Source organism: Python bivittatus, unplaced genomic scaffold (genome assembly GCF_059951505.1).
Source record: "Python bivittatus isolate LINGU-HERP-01145 unplaced genomic scaffold, Pbiv_v1 ctg000700_np1212, whole genome shotgun sequence".
Lineage (NCBI taxonomy): Eukaryota > Metazoa > Chordata > Lepidosauria > Squamata > Pythonidae > Python > Python bivittatus.
The window spans coordinates 62,224,067-62,236,306 of record NW_028277098.1 but is presented as its reverse complement, the minus strand read 5'-3'; positions in this window follow the sequence as shown (position 1 = coordinate 62,236,306).

Genomic DNA, 12,240 nt, shown 5'->3' with positions numbered 1-12,240 from the left:
CGCTGTTTCTCAACAGTATTGGGAAGGTGAAACACAATATATTATAACGTTTTCTTTAAATTAAAGCTATAACAACTTATGTCTCAAACAAAAGAAGAAACCAATGCTTGCTTCTTTTTTTAAGGTTGTGGACTGCTTTTCTGAATTGCAGCTGTCTTGAAAATTGGAATCATGGCCCCCTCTAGTGGATAGACATGAACACCATGCTTCTTTGGAGATTCAGACAGTCCCTCTTCAGAGCAGTACCCCATTCCTAATCAACAGAGTGGAGAACTGCTGTGCTGCTTCACTTCACTTGCTAACAACATTTTTTGCACACGCACAGAAGTCAGTTTCAGTGGGGTAAATTGCCCCTGCCTCAATTTTTCCTTGGAATGGACAGAATGACATGGCTTCATGAAGTGAATTACCTTGCTGAAACCAATCATCCATACTCTGGACTCTCTTACTAGAAAGTGGGACCTTCAGCCATATTCTAAGTTATAATGGTCCTCCCATTGTATAACCATAATGCTACCAGCACCTTGCTGCCCTTCTTTACAGTTTCAAGCCTGCAGAAACTGTAAAGAGTTAACCTATGCAGCAGACACCAGGTTGTGGGAAACTGATCTATTGGAACAGGATCTATACCACTGATGCAATGCATGGTGATCCACAAAAGCTTTTAATTTTAACTAGCAACCCGTGACCCATTGGGTCAATGTTTCAGAGATATTTCCTTACCTAAACAAGGGCAAAAAAGCAGTGTGAGCGACTTACAATTTGTGACTGGCTTCCCCATTAACTTTGCTTGTGGGAAGCTGGCAGGGAGCATCAGAAATCTTCCTCCCTCCCTCCCTCCCTCCCTCCCTCCCTCCCATTCTCCTGTTCTCCCCACATATAATATAGGCTTGCACTGTTTGCCATCCCCTCACGACTCTCAGGAGAGGCCTGGTGAAGCCTCCTCCTCAAGGAAGAGGGCTTATCTGTGGACCACCAGCACCACCCAGCCAGTTCTACCTCACCAGCAGGAATCCAAGCCGCTCCTTATCCTTCCCTCAACACCCACCACTCTTAATAGATTTCAGATTTCTGCCTTGTTTCCAAAGCAGCCAATTGCCACTCACCCGTCGGGCCTCGCCACCAGCCAATTGGGCACAGGGACAGAGGAAGGCAGAAGGAGTTCAGGGATACACCCATGACAATGACATGACCTGGGCTGACCACAGTAGCATGACAGCACAGCAGTGCTGAAGGGGCCACAAAATGTGTTCCAGATTTTGGACGCATTCTGTAAGTTAGCCCATTTGAAGTACCTTGGTTCAAAAATGGTTGCCCTATGACACACTGTTTTGCCCAGTTGAAGGTTACAGACATGAGAGTTTTAGTAGCATATACCGTATTTTTCCGACTATAAGACGATACTTTTTTCTAAAATCCTTACGCTAAAAATTGAAGGGCGTCTTATTCAAGGAAGTCAGCTGAGGAGAGAACCGCGCGGTGGCAAAACTGCCCATACTTTGTCTCTGCAAACAGGCTTCCTCCTATTTCTAGCCTCCAATCACGAGTGAAATAGCTTGAGTTTGCAAACAGACTTCCTCCAATCACGAGCCTTATGTAACTGATGTCAGCTGATGCTGAACAAACCAATTAGAGGAAGTTTGTTTGCAGAGACAAGCTATCGGCAGTTTCACTCGTGATTGAATGTAATCAGTTATGCAAAAGAGCCTGGAAATAGAGCTGCAGAGAGACGGTTTGGACCTCCTCCCACCGAGTGTATCAGGTAAATGTTAACTAATTACTAAATAAAAATGTGTTCTGCACTATCTTTAAAATATTGATTTCTTAATTTTGGGTTGGTAAAGTGGAGGTCGTCTTGTACATGGGGGCGTCTTATTGACGGAAAAATACAGTAGATTTTTAAAAAGAAAATTAATTTTAATTATTGTAAACCTTTTTTTTTTTTTTTTAGCTTTAAGGTGCCAGAAGATTCCTTGTTCAGTATGAACAAAACCTGTATTTGCCATGAACTTTTAAGATGCTCCCAGTGGTAGGTCTTTATGATAGAAAATTATGCAGGAGTCTGAGGCCCAGATCTCTTCCCCAGAGCTGATAGTGGAAGCTACTGTCACTCACATTCACCGTGGGTGTCTTTGCAGTATGTCAGGAACTACATCACTTCTTTCAACTACAACAGTAATCAGTAGGGTGCCTGGAGCCATGTGCTCCTCACCCAGCTTCCTGGGTTTGCTGCTGCCTCACCCATTGACACTTGGATTTTCTTCTTTTATTGCAACATTTGGCTCACTCACAGGCCACAAGATGCCTAGCATATTACGGAGGAAGACTGTAATATGGCAGTGGCATTGCTGTGGGGGCTGTGCAAAGCGTTTGAAATGAGTAGCTTGCAAAACGTGCCTGTGCAAGCAAAGAACCCCTTCTCCAAGGGTTTAGAGCAGCCATGTTCTCTGGCACAGCTGGTTTGAAGGGTTTCCCTGACTGCCTGTACATGTGGGTGTGTATGCCCAGCCCCTTCCATTGGAATCATCACCGAAAGGAAGCCACTAGGCCAGTGTTTCTCAACCTTGGCCACTTTAAGATGTGTGGACTTCAGCTTGTAGTTGAAGTCCACACATCTTAAAGTGGCCAAGATTGAGAAACACTGCACTAGGCTAAGAGAATGGGAATATTTTAATGCTTTAAGGAGGGATGACTTGTCTGTTCTAATGTGGTTTGTGAAGATCTTTTCCAAATGCTTTGCACACCCTTATTTTTCAAAATAAATCCTCAACAGGAATTTTGTTTTGGAACCTGCTCCATAGTGGTAGGAAACATAAGCAATTGAAAGCCAAATCCACTTTTTTCTCCTTCTCTCTTTGGTTCAGTGCCTTCGTTAAAAATGTTCTTAGGCATCTAAAATCAAGAGAAGAACTGGTGGCAGAGGGATATGGTTGTCAATGGTTCTCTTATTTATGGTTATTAGAAAGATTTAAAGTAGACAAGAGTTTATGATTTTGAACATTGTAAGACTGAGTTTGAAATAGAATTGTGTACAAATGATGAACATGTAATTGCTAAAATGTATAAACTTTTATTGAAATTTGAAACAAGAAGAACAAGTGAAAGAATGTGTGATAAAGTGGGCTAAAATTTTTGGTTATAATATACAGATGGAACAATGGGAAAATATTGTTGAAAGGGTTGAAAGGATTGAAATTTACACTGTTATAATCTTAAAGATAATTTTTATAAAATGATGTACCATTGGTACATGTCACCAGAGAAATTGTCTAGAATGCATAAAGGCACTTCAAATTTATGTTGGAAGTGTGAACAAGAATGGACATTTTATTATGTTTGATGGACCTGTGAAAAATCTAGAAAATTCTGGGTTCAAATACACACACTGATTCAGAGGATTTTAAAGATTATTATACAATTGAGACCAGAGGTTTTTCTTTTGGGACTGATGGACAAACAATGGGAAAAAAGTAATGGAAAGTTGTTTTTGTACATGATAACTGCAGCACGATTATTGTATGCACAAAGATGGAAAGATTCAGCTCTACCCCTAATGGAGGAATGGTTGGTGAAGATGATGGAACTTGCTGAGATGGCTAATTTGACTTTTTTGATCAGAGAAAAGACAATATCTACATTTATTGCTGACTGGAACCCGCTTATGGACTTTTTGTGTAAAACATAAAAAAATGAACTTATGATTTACGGTTTTGATTAGACAGAATATAGAAAGAGAGTTATGTTGTAACCATAGAGTAAGAGGTAAATTTATAATTGTACTTATAACTGCTGTAAAGAAGATTGGAAGCTACTTCTTTGTATCTTTTTTCTTTCTTTTCTTTTTTTCTTTTACTTTTTTTTCCTTTCTTGCAGTTTTAGCTTTTTCTTTGATTTCTTTCTTTTTCTTACTTTCTATTAGTTTGTATTAGTTTTTATCTTTTTAAAAATCTTTAATAAAATTTATATATATATAAAATGTTCTTAGACATCTATTGAAAATTCAAGAAAACTTTTCTCTCATAACACTTTCAAATCAGTATTCTTAGATTAGAGATATTGACTGCAATAATGTGGTTCTTCCTTGAATATAAAGAGGTACATTCTAAATAGCATAAATATATTCATTTTCATAAACATATCTGAAAAATCAAGAAGTTATTTATTTCTAAACGCATCTATGAAAATAGAACCACTGCCATTCATATTTTATATATGTACATGTATGATTCATAATATTAAATAAAAGGGAAATAAAACTGTGCTTAAATCTAGTTGTTCTTCATGACAACTTATCAGATGCATCTGTGTGAGAGCTTTCTACTCCTATTTGACAGAAGGGCTAGTAGAAAAGAAGTGTCATTAGTACGTAAGGGCATTGTGACACTGTATCTTATTACATTGTATGTGGTCTGCATGTGTATTCATGTGGGTCCTTATTAAGCTGCATAAATGAAAATGAATCCTCTCTAAGGCTGATCTGGGCAATTGGAGCAAGACTCTTTAACTTAAACCATCACCAAGCCATACTTTATGCATCACTAGTATAAATATGATATAAAGAAGATGTTGACAGAGCAGCCTTTTTAATCCAATGCCCTCCAGGTATGTTGAAACTACAGTTCTCCTTTAATTATTAATATCTTGGCTTTCTTTCTAATAAATGCAGACTTGACTCTAAGAGAGCTTTAAGACTATGAGACTCTTCGACAAGAATTTGTCAGGTGTTCAGCCAGGACTGCAGGCTACCACATCCTCTCACTGGATAATTTCCCAGCTACTGTGTCCTTCCCCTTTCTCCTGTGGACGTGTCTTCCTGGACACACAGGAAGTGTGTGTGTGTATGTATAATGTTATAAGATATGATATGATGGGGAAGTATGTGTTAAATTGAATTATTGCAAATTAAAGCATCAAAATCTTTTCTTACTCTTGCATTTCTTTCTAAGGGCTCATCGATCCACATTTAACATGACTGCTGCAATAGCACTATCACTTTAAGTCTTGTTTTGTAAGTCAAAGACTGTAGGTTTTAAACTTTTTTTAAGTATTATTTTTCTTTCAAATTTCCTACTTCTCCCTGTGTTTTTATTTTTGTATAAGTGCAGTTCCACTGTTTTTCCAGTCACCTGAGAGAGGGTGGGTGGTTCCTTTCTGACTTGCAGAAAGGTGGTAAGTTTAGCAACACATTGCTGTGTTCACACAGAACACTTAACCAAGCCTGTTAAAGACTTAACAGCTGCATTTTCCCACTATCCTAAGTTTGGTTAATTAAAATCTAAAGTAGTTTTTTGTGGCTTAGCTTGTTTGCAAGCTCAGCTCATTGTTTATGGTTCAGTGTATTATACAAACCCAGAAAATGGCTTACTTACCAAGTTAAATATGTGGTGGGAATGTAGCTGTAGAATCACTGAGTGATTTTAAAAAGTCATCTAATGGTTTAAGTTCAGTGCAGAATCTTCCAGTTCCTGTTTTACAAGTATTTTAGGAACTCAACATTAACAGGACTAAATGCTTGCTTCTATTTTGGTAGTAGTAAGTGATAAAAACACAGTGCTAAAACTGAATGTTTGCAACTTTCTTGATAGCTGGAGCTGAGGATCAGAATATATCTGCATATCATTTTGTCCTCTAAGAGATTTCAGATTGCCGGCCAGCTTGGACATCAATTAGTCTCACCGGACTTCTGAAAAAGTATGATTGAGGATTTCTGCCATTAGCACCAGAAGTGGAAAATTAACAGGTGTCACTAACTTCTTTATCTGTACCTCTTGCTCTCCAGAATTGTAACCTGAGATTAACTTCATCACTTGCTATTTCTCAACCAGCTGGAGCTAGCTACATGCTGGTCCTGGTTTCCCCAAGTCAAGCTGCTAACTTAAATTCATGCTGACCTTAATTTCTTCTCAAGAATGAGGAAAGTTGAATGTTATATCTAATTCTGATTCCCTACATTAAAGTAGAAGCACAGTCACTCATCAGTAAAAAGATTCACATCTGGAATTCCCTGCAGCATCCAAAAGACCTTTAGTAAGCTATAGCCAATGTTACACAAGTAAACGGTTTGGTGCTCTACCCTTCTCGTGCACCTCCTATCTGTTCTGGATGGTTTTCCAGTGTTCTGGAGCAGAATTTAGGAACACGGGATGGGATGGGGAATTTAATCTGTTAATGTCATCCACTTTAGTGGCAGAAAGACACCATTAGAATAACCCAAGAGGTCTCTTATATGTTTTCTGAACCACCAAAACCCTTTGAAGCTATTGTTTGGGGTGGAGAATATTTTTGTCTATGTTTCCTCTGAGGCCCTCAAGGTGGTGCACTGAAGCATCACTTTATGTCATCTTTACAACAATCCCGTAAGGGATACTACTTGAGAAACAGTAACTCAACCAAACTTCCTTAATGAATTTCAAGGTTAACTGAGCATTTGAAGTTTGTTCTCCCCAGTTCCATCCAATCCTATTGTGGTAAATATAGCAATAGAAAAACATTGTCAGACTCAGGACAAAATGTTCATCTTCTCCACTCTTATTTCATGGTAGCCAGCAGCCAAAAATCTTGTTTCAGATAGTCCCAATATGTTGTATTTTATTTGTTTTTATTAATTATATTTATATTGTATTCTTCCAACAGGAGCTTACAGTAATTCTCTTTCCTAAACCCCAAATGTTATCCTCACAATAACCTTGTGAGGTAGGCTTAACTAAGGATGACCAATTCAAAATCAATTGTGATCATCATTTCTGAATGGATATGAAGGGCCCCAGCTTGACTCAAACATCTAATCGCTATACACATTTGCTTTCCAATACATATTATGCCCTGAATCGATGATCTTTGGAAGATACAGATATATAGATACAGATATAATTATGGATTGGGACTATTTCTCAACTGATTGTAGGAGTATGGCTTAAGGGGGTGAGGGGCATCTGAACTTCTAAATTTACTACTGGGAAGTTGTCTACATCAATGTTTCTCAACTTTGGCAACTTTAAGATGTGTCGACCAATTCCTCAAATGCTGGCTGGAGAATTCTGGGAGTTGAAGTCTACAAATCATAAAAGTTGCCAAGGTTGAGAAACACTGGTCTACATAACAGATAATGCCTCTGCATTTAAGTCATTTTATTTAACCAGAGAACTCTGGGATATATTACAAGTAGGACAGAGAAGGAGAATTCCATCAGCTCTAACTACTGGTCATGCTGCCTGGGACTGTCTAATAAAAAATCTCATTTGTAGTGAGTATTTATCCTATAGGATTAAAGGGTACAATACTACTGCCCTTTGGGTCTTTTGGCTATCAATCAATCAATCAATCAATCAATCAATCTGTGGAGTCCATGGTGCTCCCTGAGCTTGGTTGTTTGATTGCAGATGTTTCATTACCCAACTAGGTGGTAACATCATCAGTGCTAGTGAGTGTGGGGTTTGCTCCCTGTTTATATGTGGTAGCTTGCCCTGCTATTGTAGGTGAGGGTGTGGTTTTCTCCTTGGTAGTTCCTTGATCAGGATATTGTTTTCTGCCTGATTGTTTGTCTGGTGTTAATCCCCGCTTATCTGGGTGTAGGCTGCTGGAAAGGATGTGTTCTGGTCTTTTTGTTTCCTTCTTCGCTTTCTTATTGTTTCTTTTGAATGATGTGTAAATGTGGTTTATCTCTATGTGTCTATTGATGGCTGATGTGTCTGAGTGCCAAACTTCCAGGAATTCCCTAGGGTTTTTGGATTTAGCTTGGTCTAGGATGCTGACAGTTTCCCAGTTGAAACTATGGTTGAGTCTGCCATGTGTTGTGAGATTGAGGAGTTTTCATAGTGTCTTCATTATGTATTCTTTGCAGCCTTAGAAGCAATATTTAAAACCACAGGGCCCAAGAAAACATAAGGCAGACAATCATACCACAGACCAGAAGAACACAGAATCAGAACCAATTCAAAGCAGAGGACAGAGCAGCTTTTAAAAACCTAAAGAAAGACCAAACCATCATCATCTTCCCAGCAAAGGCCGAACCACAGTTGTGATGGACAAATCACAATGCATACAAAAAGCCAAAGAATTACTGGAGGACAAAGAAACCTACATCCAACCCAGTTGGTGTTTACCAACCCAGTACACAAACTAGACAGCCTGATCAAGAGAACCCTTAACAACCTAACCAAGAAAGGTCAAATCACAAAAGAAGGATAGTGGCGGATGAAAAGCAGTGGGCCCATCCTCCCATGCTTCTATGGATGCCCCAAAATATACAAGCCCAACATACCTCTTTAATTATATCGTTACCAGGGACCCCAACATACAACATAGCAAAAGAACTTACATAAAAGCTTGGACATCTCACAGAGGGGAACAAATATTCTATTAACTCCCTACTACAGTGCCTCCAGAAAATCAAAGACCTAAAAATAGATGAAGATGAAATTATGGTTTCATTGATGTCACAGCACTCTTTACATCCATAGACCCAGATCTAGCGAAAGAATCCATGGCAGCAGTACTACACAACACACCCGACCTAACGAAATACATTAAGATTGAAATATGAAGACTCATGGAACTCATCTCTGCCTCACAACCTACTTTCAGTTTGATGGACAAATATACCAAAAAATCAGAGGAACACCCATGGGATCACCATTCTTAGGACTCATAGCAGAGATTGTAATGCAGCGTCTAGAAACTATAGTACTCCCATGCATATAACCAAATGTATGGATCCGGTATGCAGACAATAATAAAATAGGAACAAATGGTCATAATAAAAAAGGAACAAATAGAGAAGACACATGAAACAATCAACAACATCTTCAAAGGAATAAAATTCACAGGGGAAGAAGAAAATAATATACTACCTTTCCTGGATATCCTCTTCAGCAGAGGAAATGACAGCAAATTAGAAACACAAGTCTATCAAAAAACAACCCACAGTAACCAAGTGCTCCATTACCAAGTAACAACCAACCTCCCACAAGAGGAGCTGTGTAAGAACATTATTCAGATGAGCACAAACGCATTGTAGCAACCCGGAACTCCAGAAAAAGGAAACAGATCATCTATACAATATCTTCCAACAAAATGGATACTCACGCAACTTTATCAAAAAGTGCCTGATCACTCAACCCACTACAGCACAACCAATACAAGCTATGAAAAGGATAACACTGCCATACATCAGAAACATCTCAGAAACAACCAGCAGGCTATTACAACCACATGGCATCACCATAGCACACAGACCAACTAAACATCTTAAGTAAACCAAAAGACCCAGTAGCCCAAGAAATAAAAACAGGAGTCATCTACAAAATACAGTGTAAGGACTGTAACAACCACTATGTAGGACAGACAGGCAGAAGACTAGCAGAGCACATCCATGAACACCAACTAGCAGAAGACACCATGCACTCCACATGAAAAGCACCATGCACTCCACAGTTCAACCCTGAGCTACATATATTCTCTTCTATTGGAATCTATTTATCTATTGATCAATCATCTATGTATCATCTGCTATCTATCATATTCTATCATTATTATCTATATCTATCTATCTATGCTACTGCCCTGAGGTTTGCATTAATAGATATATTCAGCATGATGCAGTTCAGCTATAATTCTCAGCAAAATTAATATGTCATGGTAAGTTTCTTTATTGAATGTCTCTCATTTTCACATATTTAATGGCATAAAATGTGTTGCCAACAGAAAATGGATTTCCATCCCATGCCTTATAAGGAACTGATAGAAGTGTAATAAACAATTAAAGATGGTTTTCCACTTGCTCAGAAATACATTCAAATAACAGACCAAAATGAAAAGCTTAGGTGAGCTCTTAGTAACTTGTAAGGAATTCAATATTCATAGATCAACCATGAAAAGAGAAATGCAACAAAACCCAGTACAAATGGGCTCTTAAGATGTAATTCCTTTTGCAAGCCCAATTGTCTTGGAGTAATTGAAGACAAACAGTGTGATATGGAGCAATATTCCATAATAATGAATTCTTATTAGAGCATATAAGTAATGGTGCAATTGATGCCATGTTTACTTTGATCCATAGGCCAGTCCTCTCCTTATAGTTGTGTTAGATGGCAGTTCCTGTCACCTGCCATTGTCAGTGGTAAACATCATGGTCTAATTCACATGAATGGTGGGGACAGGAGCCAAACTGGGAAAGGCTGTTTTTTGTTATACAGGAAAGGTCAAATGTTTGTAATGTTTCATAAAGTCTTAACCCAGATATTCTTGACATTCCCTGTAGACCTCATTACCTGTTATCCAATGGAAAATCAACCCTCTCCCCCACTCTTTCTGGAGAAGAAAAGAAAAGAAAAGAAGGAATATTAGGTCATGCATTGACAAATGGGTCATATTCCTGCGAAGTCCATGCATCAAGAAGTTTGCTCTACAGTATGTTCATGTCCTGCAACACAAGGTAATTCCAAACACAGAGGATTTGCTTTTATTTTTCATTTCATAAAATCAGAAACTAACAACCTTGGTGAAAGTGGAACCTTTTCAGGCCTTGTTTCAAGCATGGATATTTCTGCAGCCATTAACAGATTGAACTCTTTGTCACACCCAGAAAAGAATGTTAACAATTTTTAAAAAGTTATACAAAATAATAGCTTTTGGCAAGTAAACTTTCTCTGACCACCACAGCTGGGAGAATATGCAGCTATTAAAATTCTCTCTCCTATACCAGCATTCAAAATGACAATATTGCATTTTATTTAATGTGACATCTCTATCTGCCTCCCAAATACTTTCACCATTCATTCTGTCATACAGATGGGAAGCTTTGAGAAGAAGGGCCACTATAGGTTTCTCATTTCCCACTAACAGCCCCACAGCCTCTTGTGACTCAGGTTGCCTCTTTATAGAAATCTTTTGGGAGTTATCATTGACCATGGAACTAGGTTAAAGCTGCATCTGGTAGTGGTGTGTCAAAATACTAAATCCTGCTACCTATCATCATTCAGGTTAAGGTGTCAGTACCTTCCTGAAATACATTTGGAACTCTGAGTGAAACTTTTTAGTTGGAACTGGCAAATTCATGACATTGCCCCTCCAATAGCTTTATTTGCTGTTTATGTAACTTTGGGACCACCTGCTTCCTATTACATTTGACCATCAAATAAGATCAGGAAGAGTGGACTCTCCCTGGGAGTCTTCTCAGGAAAGGACTATGGAGGCTGGTCTTGTCAGTTGCTGCCCCTCTTCTTTGGATTTGCATCCCTCTTCAGATCCAGATGGTCCAAATCCTACTGGAATTTAAGACATACATTCACATCTGGACATCCAAGATACCTTAGAAGATATTCCCTATTTACAAGAAGAACCTCTAGTACTAGAAGATGAAGTTATATCAACATTCCAGTCATTACCAAGTCAGAAGGCTACAGGAACTGATGGGATATCCATAGAAATACAGCAAGCAACAGAAGAAGAATCAGTAAAGGTTCTAACCAAGCTATGTCAGGAAATCTGGAGAACAACACAGTGGCCAACCGATTGGAAGACATCAATCAACATTCCAGTACCCCAAAAAGGAGATTTAACAGAGTGTGCAAACTATCGTACAATGTCCTTAATTTTACATGCTAGCAAAATAATGCTTAGGATCATCCAATGCAGATTAGAGCCCTACATGAAAAAAATAGATGCCAGATGTTCAGGCTGGCTTTAGAAAAGGCCAAGGAACATGAGACATTATTTCTAACGCATGCTGGATAATTGAGAAAGCCAAAGGATACCAAAAAGAAGTCACTATAGGCTTCATTGGTTATAGAGAGGCCTTTGATTGTGTTGATCACATCAAGCTGTGGAAAGTGCTCATAAAAATGGGAATCCCAGAACATCTCTTTTGTCCTCATGAGAAACTTATATACAGGTCAGGAAGCCACAGTACAGACAGAACATGGTGAAACAGACTGGCTCCAGGTTGGCAAAGGAGTGCAACAAGGCCGTATACTCTTCCCTTATTTATTAAATTTATATTCTGAATATATATTAAGGGAAGATGGATTAGAAGAAGATGAGTGTGGTTTTAAAATTGGAGGAAGAAACATCAATGACTTCTGCTATGCTGATGACACTACTCTGATGATTGAAAATACAAAGGATCTGCAAGCTCTACTAATAAAAGTCAAGGAGCACAGTGAAAAAAATGAGACTAAAATTATATATAAAGACCACCAAACTAATGACAACATATAACAAGCAGCCTTAGAATTGACAATG